The sequence below is a fragment of the Archocentrus centrarchus genome, chromosome 14 (assembly GCF_007364275.1).
Source record: "Archocentrus centrarchus isolate MPI-CPG fArcCen1 chromosome 14, fArcCen1, whole genome shotgun sequence".
Classification (NCBI taxonomy): domain Eukaryota; kingdom Metazoa; phylum Chordata; class Actinopteri; order Cichliformes; family Cichlidae; genus Archocentrus; species Archocentrus centrarchus.
In genome coordinates this window covers 30,612,204-30,628,503 of record NC_044359.1, presented here as the reverse complement: position 1 = coordinate 30,628,503, position 16,300 = coordinate 30,612,204, and the positions used below count along the sequence as shown (strand labels likewise).

The following is a 16,300-nucleotide window of genomic DNA, read 5'->3' as shown; positions in this document are numbered from 1 at the left end:
TGTGGTGTAAAATAATAGCCGTGAACATGCAAAGTCACTTCTGCCGTTTCAGCAGCCCTCCCACAATTGCAGATGGCCTCCCAGCCATCTGCAGCCATCTGCAAGCCAGTACGAATTTTATCCACCGCAACTGGATCTCCAATAGCCATCAAGCTAGAATTTGTGCATCTCGGCCCACTCACTGCCTGCTCCTTCCAAACTGAGCTTTAAATGAATGTAGCTGAATAAGAAGATACGCTACAGTCCCCTACAAGACAGATAGCTCAGTCACTCAGATGTCTCAGCTATGAGCAGAGCACATCACACGTTCTGCTGTTACCTACATGAGTAAGTGAAACACTTTTTCTATTTTGTTGTGTATGCCATGGTTCTCTTGAATGGCATGGTAGTGCGGTGGTTAGCACTGAATTCAGAGCAAGGTTCTGGGTTCAAAGCTCCTGCTCTCCACCTTTCTGTGTGGAGTTTACATCTTCTCCCTGTGGCCAAAGTAGAATAAGCTCTTAAGCCTAAACAAAACTGGCCAGTGCATGTGTGATGACGTGTTCAAGGTAGTTTTGCATGCACACTTATTTTGTGTATAAATTAACAACATTTCCATGCACATGTTAGTAAATGGGGCAAAGTGACTGACTGTAGGAAAACTCCTTGCGTTAGCATGTTGTTGCCCTTTAGGTAGATGTTTTTTGGGGTCAGGGAGTTTGCTGTAATCTCAATATAACCTGGGCCAATCTAACTTGCTGATGAAATGAAGCAGAATGGTGGATGAAGATATGGTAGCATTTCCAGTTGCTACAGTACTGTATGCATGAATTATGAAATGTGCACTTGGGACCAGCGGTAGTGCAGATCATGCATAAATGCAAGAGCAAGCTGGGCCTGTGTGAGTTTTTGAGAGTGTGAGTACGAGCGGTTCACTGAAGGACGGCCTCCGCTCCAGCCCACATGCTCTCTTAAACTTCTCTATAACAGCCTGGGCCATATGGACGTGTTTCAGTATGGGAAGTCCTCTATAGTATGTTAGAAAGTAGCTACAAAAGGGACATTATAAAGTAGAGGAAGGTTTGTAATTGTAATTTAATACAAATGTGCCAACTCACAAGTTATGTGGGATGAGTCATCCAGTTCAAACTGGATTGGATTGTTGGAAGTGGCTCGCTCACTGATTAAATCATTTTCATACTCTTTTAGGCTAATTAATTTTAAAAGACAGCATCAGTTCATTAACCCAACATTTCCATAATGCAACAATCTGTTATATTTTTCCTGGCAAACAGCCTTGTTATCAAGTGCAGTTTAACTAATCCAGGCTAAAATGGTCCACTTAATCAGCTGATTTGAGTCAGATTTATTGAACAGAATTGTGCTTTTAGTTTTAGTAAAAGCAACACAGTCAGAGAGGACAAAGTCATGATCAGCATTCATATTGCAGGCTGAGTGCTGATGTCACATGATGCAGGTGTGTTAGTTATTAGGAGTCACTGTGAGAAATGCTGCGATCAAGATTAAGCAGATTTGATTGATGGCTGAATTTCAAACTCCAGTGACTGCTTTACAAAATAATTACTTGTTATTAATATGCTTATTATAACTTCAAATGACTGATTGTTTTAATCAGCATTATTGTAATCTGTGTTCACTATCATTGCAATTACTGATTCAGTAACAAACCACCACAATCTCACAGTAAATGTTAGTTATTCCACAGAAAGTTTTATTTATTTTTTTTGTACTCTTTATTCACTCCAAAATAACTTGAACATCAAATTTTGTCTTACAAATGAAGTCCAGGCTTCTCAATTGAAACATTTTGTTATTTACATTCTATGATGCTGATGTCACTGTCACAGTGTTTGCATACAACAATATTAAATAGTAATGTTAGGATATTATTGTTTATGGTTTATGACTAAGGTGTATTATCTCGCTTAACGTGTTTATTTACCATAAATAGCATGCTGATAAGAAATTTCAGTGCAGCCACATATATGTGTGGTCACATGGTCTCGCTCTCTTTCTTCCTCTATCTCAATTGTGCTCTGGTACTGATTGATTTAGTGTGAATCTGTAGTAGAGCCAGAACAATTTGTTAGAAGGCCGGTATTATTGGCTGATTTTAGCTATTAGCTGATCTGTCTGTATCAGCATTTATAACAGCTGATGAATGAAAAAAAAAATAAATAAAGAAGAGACACCCTTTACGAGTGTATACATTGCATAGTTCGTGCACCAGAGGGTACTCTGCAATGTCACTGTTGGCAGTACATTTGGAACGCCACAAACAACGACCATATATCCTAATGAGAGCAAAGTCTGGCTGAGCGTAAATCAGTAACTACACATAACAAATTTTGAACATTAAAAAAAAAAAAAAAAAAAGAATTTTTAATCACCAAATATTAGCATCAGTGTTACAAATCCTATATTGTCTGGGCTTTGCTTGATAGTACTGATGTACTCAGTCATTACCCTCAAACGTTTGGTGTCAAACCCTAAACACAATAGCCTCGGATGCTCGATACTGTTGCATCTCCTTACTTTATTCTAAAATTAATAATACGTTTTTTCCTTCCAGAATAATATTATTTTCCCTTTCATGATTTATACATCCAAAGATGCCACAAATACAGTTGCTCTTACAGAACAACTGTAACCTTCAGCCTAGAGCTAATATCGTCAGACGGTGCCCAACCTTCACTGGGTGCTTTAACCCTTAATCATAACACCCTCCAGTTGGCAGGTCCACAGTGGTGGCCAAATCACTGCCCACCAGCTCCAGGCTTCCAGTTCTCCTCCTCCCTTTTATACCCGAACCAGCAAGAGGCTCTTTCTGCTGCTTCCCCAATCTTGCGCACACTTGTCTTCCGCTTGTTCCCAAAACTCTGAGTGCAGTGAGCACCGTCCACAATGACTGTGCTGGGAACCCTCTGCACCCCACTTCTACAGGAAACAGCCATGCTTGCCACCCTTTCTCACTACATTCCTTTCATGAGCGTCATCACAGCCTTCTTCCCATGGCACAGTTAATTCTATGAGGATGACCTTCTTAGCTAGCTCTGACCAAATTAAATGTAGCATTTAGATCTCAGAGAATATCTGTGTTTTTCTCTTAAATTGACCATTTGAATTCCAGAGTATTTTCTTGGACTCTTCCCCCTCAGCTGGCTCTGCAGACGTCCTGTTACGCCATTGTGGAATTTGACAACCAGATTTCTGGTGTTTTTACAGCCCTAATGACATTAGCTTTTTTTTTTTCTGTAACACATATTTTATTTATCATCTAAATTCAACATTTTGTCATCAATACTTAGATAAAAGCCATCAGTTTGTATATTAAAGTCAGTCTGTGTGGGGTTCATAAATCATGACAGTCATGATTTCGCTAACTGTGAGTTAGCCTCTGACTGAACTAAAAGCATCAGGAGTACTTCAAGAGAAATCCTCAATCTGAACAGATGCTTCATTCAATTTACAGTACACAGTGGAAATGACAGCTTCCATGTACATTTTAGGTAATTAATTTTACTAGTTTGAGTAGGTGGACTGATAAAGAGCTACTAGATGGGTAAGACATACACAGATGGAGTCTTACTGTATGTGGGCTGTGGTGTTATTATAGCAATGTGAGGGACTACAGTATTTTCTTTAAAGGTTCTTTAAAAATGCTTCTCCCGCCCGCTCCCTCTCCATTTCTTTCGCACTCCCCCATCCTCTCATCTCACACTCTCCCATCATCTCCCTCTCTCTTCGTCTCTCCTGCAGTGCTGTGAATTTTTTTGATGTAAAAAGATCAACTGTAATTTCTGGTTAGTGCCTCTTTGTGCGCCAATTAAGCTCTGTTGTTTGTTGGAATGCCAAGCCTAGGTTTGTTCTAATGAGCAAACGCGCTGATTAAGTTATGGTCTCTCTTTTTCCACTAAATTTATTCATTGCTTCCTTCCAGATTTTAAACAGCCTACTTTTCATCTATTTCTTATTAGCAGCTGCTTTCAAAGCCAAGAGACAAAATAAGACAAATGCCACTGCTGGGATCTTTTGCAGGGATTCAGGAGGGAGGACAAGCGGAAGGTTTGACACAAAAGTATCAGATGCGCTATAATTCAATTACAGCATCCACTGAGAGAGAAGAGAAACGAGAAACTTTGCCTGGGGTTTCTTTCTTTTGACTCCTCTTCGCCCCCACACCAGCAGCAGCAGCCTATTATGTGAGCTGGATAAACACCTCTGGCCTGGTTCTGAGGATGTCATCATTAAAGTGGGCTTTGAGGGATCCCGTAGATTTCAAACCAGCTGTTTGATCCTCCTGTCTGATCTGATCCGCTTGTGTGATCTATTATGAGCAGTGGAGAGAACAGAGAAGAGGTGGTACTGAAGTTTCTACTTCGATGGAGTTATATAGCACCTAAAATAACCCATCAGATCTTTCTGCCTCCTCTACAGAACCTCATCCAAATTTCAACTGAGTCAGAGAGAAATCATAAAGGAAACAAGCAGGGGGAAAAAAGGACTTTGCTGATACTGCTTGTTGCTCGTGTCGAGTAGTTGATGGTTCTGATGTGAGGTTTTGTAGGCACATGGCAGCAGGCGGCAGCACAATGATGAATCTCTACAAACACTCGGCTTTGGTCAGAGAGGAGCTGTTGGTCTGATCTCTTCGTGGTAGGAAAACAGTGGGAATCAGCCAGGTAATGATTGGCATGTGTTTGCTCGTGTGTGGGTAGGTGATGTTCAGTGCTGCCAGATTGACGCTTGATCGCTTATCATACAGTTCCTGAGTAATTCATAAAGGAAACCCAGTTTATGAGCCCTCATCAGCAGCAGCAGCAGCATCAGCAGCAGCAACATCATCAACTTTTCTTTTACTTTTCTCTTAAAGCATCCTTTGGATTTTTCATTGTTTGTTTTGATGTGAATCAGTGGGACTTGCAGGTCTGCACTGCTTCATGTAATGTTGAGAGATGGGTATTTTTCTCTGAACACTGCCTGAAATAGCAGCTTCTCTCTGTGTCCTATAACCCCCCCATAAGAGTCTCTTCCACATGAGTCACTGTCTGCCTGTGCTGCTCCACCTGAGGGTTTCATAAAGATGATTCTCCTTTGGGATCATACCAGCATGCATCTATTTCCTCTTCCTGAATTGAAACCAGAGCTGTGGTTTATGTCTTTCTCCTGCAGTTCTGGGACCAGAGCCCTACAGAAGATTTTTTGGCAGGCTGGCAGGTACCTCAGGCAGTTTATATTCACACAGACTTCTGTTCATAGACTGAAATAAATCTTTTTTTTTTTTTCTAAAATTCTCAAAAAATGGAAAACATGATGGAACATAATGGATTTTACTGTGCAAAAAGCTCCAGTAATTTCTCTCTGGAGTAATCTTTGGTCTTATTTTCTCTTCTGTCGGTGTGGAAATGTTTATGCTGCCATTTTTTTCCCTTTGAACATCAATGATGAGCAGCACACAAATGATGTCCTTCCTGCTACTGAATTGTTTTTGTTGGTTACATAATTAATTTACGTTGAAGCTAAGAGGGTGTAAAACAAATGTGGGAAAATTACGTGTTGCAAAGATGAAATGTTGAAATCGTAAATGAAAATGTATAGACAGGAGTAACCAGTAGACGGTGGAGTTCTCTAAAGTCTTTTCATCGCTCTCAAATCATTTAGAAACACACTTACTCTCACAATACCTGCTCATAGTTTTAATAAATACTGTAATTTGCTTGCTTCAGACTCGCTGTGATATTGTGTTTGCAGTGAAGTTAGTGATTTGTTTATAGTGACAGGTCGAAGTTCATCTTTGGCTCATTGATGAACAATCATTTGGATTTATTCATCAGCCCCAGAGCCCACAAGCGAAATCTCCTTGGTCTCCAGGTGGTGCAGCAGGTGGTAGTTAGTGGCCTGGCAGGGATGCAGCTGCCTGCAGCTTTGGGCAAACTGGAACCAGGCCAACTACACTGGAGCGCTGTTAGCTTGACCAGATTTACCCCTTAAAAAATGTGCTGAGTCCCAAGAGACTCCCACGGTTCATGGCAGTAGACCAACCACTGCTCCAATGGTGGCATAAAACTATCTTTTTTTATGATTCAGTGGGTAATTCTGAGAAATATTACAAGTGTGTCAGTGCTGCAAACTACATTTTTCCAGTCACAGTAATAAGGGTATGTGCTGTCAGATATTATAAAGTTAATGCACGAGGTGGATTGTATTACCTGTAGCAGCTTGCTACTGCATGGGTATGTGGTGTCACTCAGTTTCTCAGTCACTCTGCCATCATGATGCTAATTTCAGCAAATTTAAGCTAAGATGCGATGACAGAAATTCCCAGCTTGAGGCAATAGGTACAGCTGTGGTCAAAAATGTATGTACATGGGCATGAATGTCATGGTGTTGTGGCTTTTAATTATTCATTTACTAGAAGGATTGTACAGCGTACATCTTTAAAGTCATTTAAAAGCAAGAATTGAGTGCAGAAGTTTGAATTTAGTTTGGATTTTCTCTAATCCACGCATGGTCAAAACTGTAGATACACCCAATGAGCCCAAACATACATCAAAACTGGTTTTGGAATGGAAAAAGCAGGCTAACATTAAACTACTGGAATGGCCTTCCCAAAAACCCGACCTCAACCCTTTTGAAAATTTGTGGACTATACTTAAAAGCTTGGTCCATACCAGGAGACACCAATTTGAGTGAACTCTACCAATTCTGCTATGAAGAGGAGTCCAGTATCCAGCCAGAATGAGGCCAGAAGCTTGTTGATGGCTACGAAAAAGCATCTCATAGAGGTGCAACTTTCTAAGGGACATAGCCAACCGCCAGAAGAGGCCCAAAGCAAGGCAAGGAAACCAGAATACCTGCATCACAAAACTCACCGAGGCAATACGCTGGAATTTGGAACGTTACAATACATATCAAACAAGCTATTAGGAGTCCGAGGACTCGTCATCTTGAAGCGCTTGACAAAGGGACCCCAGTTCTTTGTAAATTTATGATGAGAGTTTGCTATTTAACCAAATATTAGTGGGGGTGTATAGTTGAATAGCTTTGACCCTGTGTGGATTAGAGAAACTAAATTCAAACTTGTGCCCCCAATTCTTGTTTTTTAAAGTCAATAAAGATGTCTGCTGTTCCACCCTGAAAAAAAAAAAAAAACAGCTTAAAGAAATAGTTATTAAATTAACAAATTACAATGACATCTTGTATGCTGTATGTTGGTCTCTATGTACAACTTTACAACAGAAATATACAGTTCACAGTCTGGTGGAGACTGAGCAAATATATTCACAGTCTGGTACAGAAAACGTTTTAGTCTTTATAGGTAAAATCCCCCTCATGACAGCTGGGGTTAATTTATTTGTAACTCATCTCTTTAAGTTTTATTAATTATGTATTATTATGAGTGTGAGGAGGTGACCGCTAGCCGTCCACCACCTTTGCTCTTTTGAGCCACAGAACTTGACCTTTAGACTGTATGTGTGCCGTTTGGGTAATTTGTAGCTTACATTTTTTTAATGTTGCTGCAACTTAGCAGGCATCGCCTCTGATACAGCGGAAGAATCAGTGGATGCAGCTCGCTAACTGAGCGTGTTAACTAAAAACCAAATATGGTCACTTCTTGCTCCAAAAAGCCAAAATTTTAAAGTGAGGCTAAGAATGGGAGCCCACAAACCAGTGGGTGACGTCCATCTTTAATACAGTCTATGCTTTGAACCAACTTCTTACCCTGAACTGTGGTCCAAATCAAACATCCCTGCATACCAAATACACTACATGTTCCTCAAAGTTAGCAGTAAAATGTTTGGTGTATGTTTTCATGTCTCATCAGGGGTATTTCCTGCATGGGCCCATACTGTATACAGCCCATCTCAGTTCATTCAGCTGTGTGTGTGTGTGTGTGTGTGTGTGTGTGTGTGTGTGTGTGTGTGTGTGTGTGTGTGTGTGTGTGTGTGTGTGTGTGTGTGTGTGTGTGTGTGTGTGTGTGTGTGTGTAAAAGCAACAGCGTCTCAGTGATTTCCACTGTTTTTATTTAACATGACACCGAAGAATCAACACCACATTAAAGCATTGCTTTGCAGCAGGGAGTGCAAAAACTACATATGATGAAGATGAGGGGCCTTCTTGTGCCCCTGAGTGGCAAAAAAAATGAGAGAACTGATCTCATTAGTGACAGTTAGAAACATGTTAAATACCCAGACAGAAAAGTAGTGTAGCAGCTAGTATATTTAAACATTTTGCAGGCTGTGTACTGACAAAAAGCATAAAGGAAAAACAGCCTCAGTACGTCTGTGAGATTAATGCAGAAACTTGGCTTTTTCAGACAACACAAAATTGTGCTGAAACTCAGAAATCTACCCCCTGGAGCACAGATTTTGAATTATTTATCTATTACATTTTTAAATTATTAATTTTAATGTCATTACTTTGATTAAAATTCTCCACATCTCCCACCACATAATGACATTAGAGTTGGCACTTAACCTTACGCACTTTGCTATCATAAGAAAGTCTAATGCAAAGTTTTGTAAAGTTAATGGAGAGTTCTGAACCAAGAAGAATCTAGAAAAGATGAGCTCGAGTTTGCACATAATGAGCTGAGTTGTGGTTATGAAAGAACCTGGCAACAAAAACAAATATGGATCCAAATACTTAAGAAACTGCATTTCTCCACCCCAAGGTTTTTTTATTGTACTTTGTGCTTCTTCTTGATCATGTCATGCCATGAAAGAATGTGGACTCTCTGACATGCGTCTGTGCATCAGACAGCACACTGCAGTGATAAATTTGAAGAATGGGCAGAGGACATGAAGCTGAAACAGTGGAGGGATTTTCCATTTAAACTACTGAGACCACACAGACATTAGAAAAGATGTGTTGCTGTTGGTCGGCCTTTGTAACCTTGTGAAGGAATGAAAGCATGTGTGAGGTTTCTTTCCTGCAAACCACTGCTGGGATACAGAACAGGAGAAACAAATGTCAAAGTACAGAAAATCTATCAAGTTTAGACACTAACATGTCTTTTTGTGTGAGGAAAAACATCTCTCTGAGAATGGATTCTCTCATGTTCCTGAAGAGTGGATTACAGGGGGCTGACTTCTGGACGGACAATAAACACACACACAAAAAAACAATTTAAAGTCTTTTTCTGCTACTACTAAGATTGAAGATTTCATTATTGTTTGTCCTATAATGCACTCCAGTCGACCAAGATTTTCTTTGGTTGACTAAAGCTCAGAGTAGCGTGGTTTTTGACCAAGCTGGTGTCCCCAGTTTGTGCCTCTTCCTTATTAGCATTACATTTGAGTCGCGCTGGTGGCCACTGATTTCTTGAGGAGTTTGAAAGGCCAGAGCCTCGACAACCAGAAAACAGCTGAAGGCTCACGGCAATGTTGATCCTCAAAAACTCTTTTAAACCAACTGTATGAAAAAAATATTCTATCTGCTCCATGCTACTTGCAACTTTGCAGCGCTTTCTTGCACGGATTAGTCAGGCGGTTATCTTTGAGTATGATGTAGCATCAGAAAAGAGTGAAACACCCCATCAGCTGCCAATTAAATTCCTTGTAATCTAAACACCCCCACCCCCACCCCCAACTTCACCTCTAGTGTCACTGTGACATGCTTCATTAACTGTATGAAACAAGCTGTTTTAGCTCCTCTCTCTTTGAGGCCATCCTCACTGAAATACAACTTTGTTTTCATTGGCTGCCCCTTTCAAACAGAAGGTTTGGCATCATAGAGAGCCAAGAGTAGAAAGAAACCATCTGAAACAGAGTGTTTACAGCAATCTGAAGCCTGAGCTTTGGGCTCAAAGGGACTGTTTGCACATACAGTGACCTCATTATTTAAAACTTGTTTTATATGAGCATCTACCAGTGTAAGAATACTTATATAGGACAGAAAATAAGGAGGAACATTTAGATCGCCTTAAATGCATTTTGCTATACACATCAGTGATGTCCAGAGGATGCCGTTATCAGGTGAAATTTTCAGTTTGTCCATTTGTGCCATGTGCTAAAGAGCAAATATTCACATGTAAAACAACCTGAATCTATTTTTGCAGTCTTTATCCATCATTTCTATGTCAGTAACCTACATCTGCACTGTACATCACTGCCCAAAACATGTATCCATCTCATATTCTGCTAGTCATCCCTCTTTAACAACAAGTGGTTTTCTATGGCTGATAATATTTTGTACATTTTACAACACTATGCTTCCGCCTCATAGCCTTACAATAGGAATTCCCCTCTGAACATGCATGCTGTACTCTCTATGACTCTCTGTGTGTGTGTGTGTGTGTGTGTGTGTGTGTGTGTGTGTGTGTGTGTGTGTGTGTGGGTGTGTGTGTGAGAGGGTTCAAGAGGGAAAGCATGCACTCCCATGTCCTCCTAAGTGCTCCTGAATGTCACATCCTATCTGCAGCCTGTCCCTGAGGCACAAATGGACACTCCATCCACTTGTCAGGTGATTAATCTCCGCTCCTCTCTCTCCCGCGTCCCCTCTCCATCTTGCATTCACTCTGTACATACACCTTCATCGGCCATTCACTGGACCACCACACACACACACACACACACACACACACACACACACACACACACACACACACACACACACACACACACACACACACACACACACACACACACTTATCCAAATAACACTCCCTTTCTCAGTCACTTCTCAGTGAAGATCAATGAGGGGACGGATGCATAATTCAGCGCATTGCCTTAGAGGTGGGGGGTCGCTTTTCTGTATTAGTGCTCAGAATGGCAGGATAATCGGGGCTCCTCTGGAAGATGATGAAGTTACACGACAAGCGCAGAGGACAGCACAGGTGAAAGGAAACAGTTTATGGAAAGAGGAGTGGACAGGTGAAATCTCAGCTGATTCCTTATCCACGTGTCTGATAGCTGAAGCAGGAACACCTCCGGTGGTTCAGAGAGGCCCTGGGAAGCTGTCTTACAGTTCTAATGGGACTCTCAAGGCAGAACATGTCAAGGCTGATGCTTTAGTGCGACTGCCAGGCTTTGCTGAATGCTGATTACTGACAGGAGGGCTGAGGCAAGTGCACAGAGGATGAGACAGTAGTTGAGTGTAGATGATATACCTGTACAGGTTCACTACAGTATATACTAAAGCACACACACACACAGAACAGAGCGCTCCAGCAATATGGTAAACTCGTCACGTCTGCTTATTGCTGGATCTGCAGTGCTCTCGCTTCACCTCTTGTCCTCCATAAAGGCGAGGCATTCGATTGTAAAGTGGAGGAGTTATTTCTGTCAAGGGCCGGCGCTGAGCATTAACTGTCTCCTCCGCCTGGCGCTTCTGAAGAGCAGAAACCCTCCATTTTCCACAGCCCCCACGCTGAAACATTTTGCCCTTCCATCCAGACTTGGAAAGGCAAAGTGCGTTTAATGAGACATGCCTCGCCATCTCCATCTTGTAACTCCCCATTGAGGAGACAATGAAATTTCATTGGCCCGTACAGTGTAATCCCTGACTTCCATAATGTAATTCGAAATCAAAGAGTCCCCTTCATGATGTTCCTTTATTACTCAAAGCAGCTGGATGGCATTTTTTTTTGTGTTGGAGCAAGTTATTGGTCTCTAACAGGCTCAGGATGTGATCATTTATTGTGGGAAACCAATAAAGCTTCTTTATGATGGTTCCAGGTAGTCTTACATTTGTATCATTGCCTGTAGCCTTCAGTTTTATCAGCATTGTAACACTTGTATGGTTATATTAGAGGCTGCTCCGGGCCAGTTAGGAGTATTGCGGGATGAAATGGTGCTCGTGGGTTATTCTCCATATTAATTATGATTGTGATGTAGAAGTTGTGCCTTCAGTGCTTCAGTGTACCTTAAGTCACAATATCCTGAGAGGATTCATTTCCAAAACAAGTTTTCAGAGCGCAGCAGAGTGGAAGACAAAGATTAAGACATGTCTGCTCGCCTCATTTTGTACTCTGCTCAAAATATATATATTTATTTTTCCCCTCATCACAATTTTCCACTCTTTCAACCCTCTGTATTTCTCTCTCCCAGCTGTTGCAGCGGCTCGACCAGTTACTCACACATAATTACAATCTATTTAGGAAGAATCAGTGAAAAGACCGGCACTCTTAGCAGCTCATTTTCTACTAAATTAACTTGTACTTAGAACGACTCAAGTACAATCCTCCTAAATATTTCTGCATTGTCTCGAAGTAAAATAATAATTTTTTTCCCCCTCGTTAGAGCACGCATGAGCACGGTGTTGGAATTTGATGAATTGGGACACTGTTAATTGAAATGTTGGTTGTTTTCTGTAAAAACAGCCGTGCAGTGCTCTGATAGCCTTTATTAGTCTCTGGGCTGTGTTTAAATGGCACACAGAAAATGTCATGTGTATAAATCTATTACTGCTTGCAGATAAATAAGCCAGTGGAAAATGGGGGAAATACACAAATGAGCTTGATTTACAGCTCAGTTATTTAGATTCAGATTCAAGACTTTACAACAGTTTTTTTTTTTTTTATGGTAATCATCATTATTGAACTTAATTCATCTGATTATAAGTTCATAACACGTCTTTTCTTGTTTAGTAAAAGCATACCTGATGCAGCTGCACATGGCTGTCCTCGCTCTCTGTCTTTACTTTCCTATATGAGACGTGATGTACCTCTGAGTGTTATAGTGAATTGAGAACAGCAGGGTGGGAGGTACGCTGCACACTTTGAGCCCACGGGGCACGCCGAGATCAAGCAGTGGAGAGAAACGAGGCATTCCTCTGCATACATGAATATCAGTCTAGTCAGAGGGGAAGATGAACAAAGGACACTGACGTTAATGCCTTATCTGGATTTGTAAGTGCATCTTATCTATTCTTCTGTTGCTGACATGCAGGCATACAGTAAAATATGGCAGCAATTGTTAATGGCACGTAAGAAGCATCTACAGTATATTCAGCATGTGTATCTTAACAATTGATCACATGACTGCTTACATGTGAAATGGGTTGTTGGAATTGATCAGGGCTGATAATTATCCATAAACTTATATACTGTTTATGAGAAATCCATAAACAGTATATAAGGGGATAGATGTAGCTACAGTAGAAGTTCCTTAAAGCTGTAGTCTTTCAAATGGCCAGCAACAGGCAGCTACCCTGGTTGCAAAAAGAATTACACAAGCAAATGAATGCTTAATTTATTGTTTATGTGATGATGAAGGCTAAAAATTTCAACTTGAGGTTTCAGAATGGGAGCTCCCTAAACGATGGGTGAAGTCACTGTGGCTACATCCATCTTTTACAAACAGTCTGTGGGAAGTGAAGCTTCACTGGATAATATCACGTGACATTGGTGTCATAGTGTTTGTTGCTGTAGCAAAGCAGCTGATTTTAGCGGCAGTCACACATGCCTAGAGACAGGTCAGTGACACACTGGCAACCTCCAGTTGCTTGGGAAAAATGTGTATTCCTTGACTGGTTGGAGGGGGGTTGCTGGAAGTTGCTGGCTGTCACTGGGGGACATCAGTTGCAAAGAAGGGGCTATGATTGCTTTGGCCACTATCAGATCACCATGGTTGTCCATAGTTTGCATGGAAGGCACCAATTTATCAGCCAACACTCACCAACTACTTGCTTACAGTAGGTTCATTCCTGCTCAGCCCTTATGTTAGCCCCAGAGGTTACTGCTTGCTGGTAGTGCCTTCTGCACTGCAGGCAGCACACTCAGCTAAACCAAACTAGTATTTCCATTGTTGAGGACCATTTCCTTCTCCTGTGTGCTACATGTAAGAAAAGGCAACTGCAGCCGATGTCCTGACCTCTTTTTTTGACATTATCCAAACTTAATGTGTAAAAATGTAAGACTCAAATTGACAAGTTTGCATGAGACAGTGCCTGCAGCCCGTTCAGGTTGCATGGGTAGTCCACAGCTCCTCCTGGATGCCATATTCATACATGCTGTCACGAGAAGGTGTGCTGTGTTGCCCAGCACGGCCTCAAGAGTGTGAGGGAGATACGAGGAGATGGAATGAGGAGAGCTGGACAGGACTGCAGAAGGGCGTGAACCCAGCAGAAGGACCAGTATCTGCTCTGTTGTGTGAGGAGGAGCAGGAGGAGCACTGCCTGTGCCCTACAAAATGACCTCCAGCGGGCCAATCGTGCATGTTTCTGACCAAACTGTCAGAAACAGACTCCATGTAGGTGTAAAAAAGGTGTAATAAGATAAAGTCACTAATGAGTTTTCTTTCCACGTAATTAAACTCTGTAAGATTAGGCTTAAAATGCTCCCTTTAGATAAAAAATGTTTATTATATTTAAAGGAAGTATCAGTACTTACTTCTTTACCTGATGAACATGAAAAATCGACATCGGTAACTTCAGGAGAAACAAGCTTATGATTACAACAGCTGTGTTCCAGCCACATCGGGTCATTCGTCACTTTTTAGTGTTCTCTGCAAACAGCTTTGGAACTCATTACCGCTGCAGTCTGAGCTGCTTGAATCCTTCATGTATTTAGTTATTTCTTTCTTTTTTTCCTGTATCTGCAGCATTTTATTTAAATGCTCAAACCATTGAGGATGTTTTCTATATTTTCTTCTAGTTTGCTCGTGGTCTCTGGGGAGCTGTGCATGACAAAGGAAGGTCTAAGTGTCCAGATGCTGCTCTGCTGGAGGACTGAGATATTGTCACTGTGCTTAACAATGATGACATTAGACCTTAAATTAAATTTAATGAAACCTTTAATGTTTCTTAGAATGATTTGCAATAAAATCACTTATCTGCCAAGGGAGTTCCTTTTTATTGCTTTATAGCTGTGTTCAAGGTGCCCTTGAGCAAGGCACTTAGCCTACACTTCTTAAGGAGCTAAGTCATATGTAAATGTATGCCAGTGCACTGTTTATGTATGCTGTCTATTTGTGAAGAAGACCACACATGCTCAGTAGACCTGGACAAATAAAGGTCAAAAGAATAATGATCCTCATTGCCACCAACATTACAGCACTTCAGTATTTCCCTGCTCCCCTTTCTGCCTTTCTGCCAAACACCCAGAACAAGCTAATTAAATCTTCTGTCAGGCATGGAAATCACTCTGCTTTCATCCTCCCTCCATTCACGTCAGTCACATCAGGAACATGCATAATGACACGTGTTTTAGGGCTGTAATTCCCCTGTGAATGTTAGACATTTTCCTCTGATCGCCCCCGCCCGCATGCTAATCACTGATGTGGCGCTGTTTTCAGACTGCTGTCTGTGTGCCGTGCTTGTCGAAAACGGACACCTTTTAAAATGTGGATATAGGAGGGTGTGTGTGGTGGCTTTCTTGAAGCTTGAGAGTCAGTTTGAGAGGCTATGCAGATCAAACAGCACCACAAACACACACACACACACAGGTTGTGGGAACTTGCTCTCATGCACACACGCACACACATGCGCACACATGCATGCACGCAGACACACACACACACTCTATCTCAGGGCTAATGCACTGTGTAGCTTTCAAACTTAGCGGCCACTTTCTAGCTGTCTCTAAAAGTAGAACCAGAGGACAGGTGAGCACAACTGATCCCAGTGAAAAACAGTTAAAACATTCACAGGACATCAGACAAAGAGCCAAACCTCCCCAGGACTGAATGCAAAGGGTCTTTGTACAAATAATATATATATATATATATATATATATATATATATATATATATATATATATATATATATATATATATATATATATATATATATATATATATATATATATATATATATATATATATATATATATATATATATATATATATATATATATAGGACTGAATGCAAAGGGTCTTTGTACAAATAATATATATATATATATATATATATATATATATATATATATATATATATATATATATATATATATATATATGTGTGTGGTTTATCAGAAAAATTGTGGAGGAGTGTCTTCTCTCTATTGGCCTTCTGCCTTTGTTTTGCTTCTCTTGCTCTCAGCATGTGTGCGATTAAGTGAAGGTGTAATGAATAGGGACAGTGCCCTCTTGTTTGGCCTTGGAGTGCTGTTTTCCAGCTGAGAGAGCTAATAACCTGTTAGTGGGGATTAACTGTGAGATTACACAATACCAAAGCAAAGACTTTTAGCTTTGGGAAATGGTTTCAAATGTAGCAACAAATCCTAAATCTTTGACAGTGAGGAAATGACAGGAGCTTTCCACATTTGCTCCCGCTGTCCAAAATGTGGGTTAATCACTGTGGTCCTCGGGGCACTTGCAGGTTATTAGGTGAAGTGAAAATGAAATTGTTGTGTGTTTTT

General features: G+C 40.9%; 1 protein-coding gene across 1 annotated transcript in view; it reads left to right on the top strand.

Annotated features, from left to right (window-relative positions):
• lhfpl7 (LHFPL tetraspan subfamily member 7) overlaps positions 1-16,300 on the top strand; it is a 104,944-nt gene that overhangs the window by 14,676 nt on the left and 73,968 nt on the right. The window lies entirely within an intron of this gene.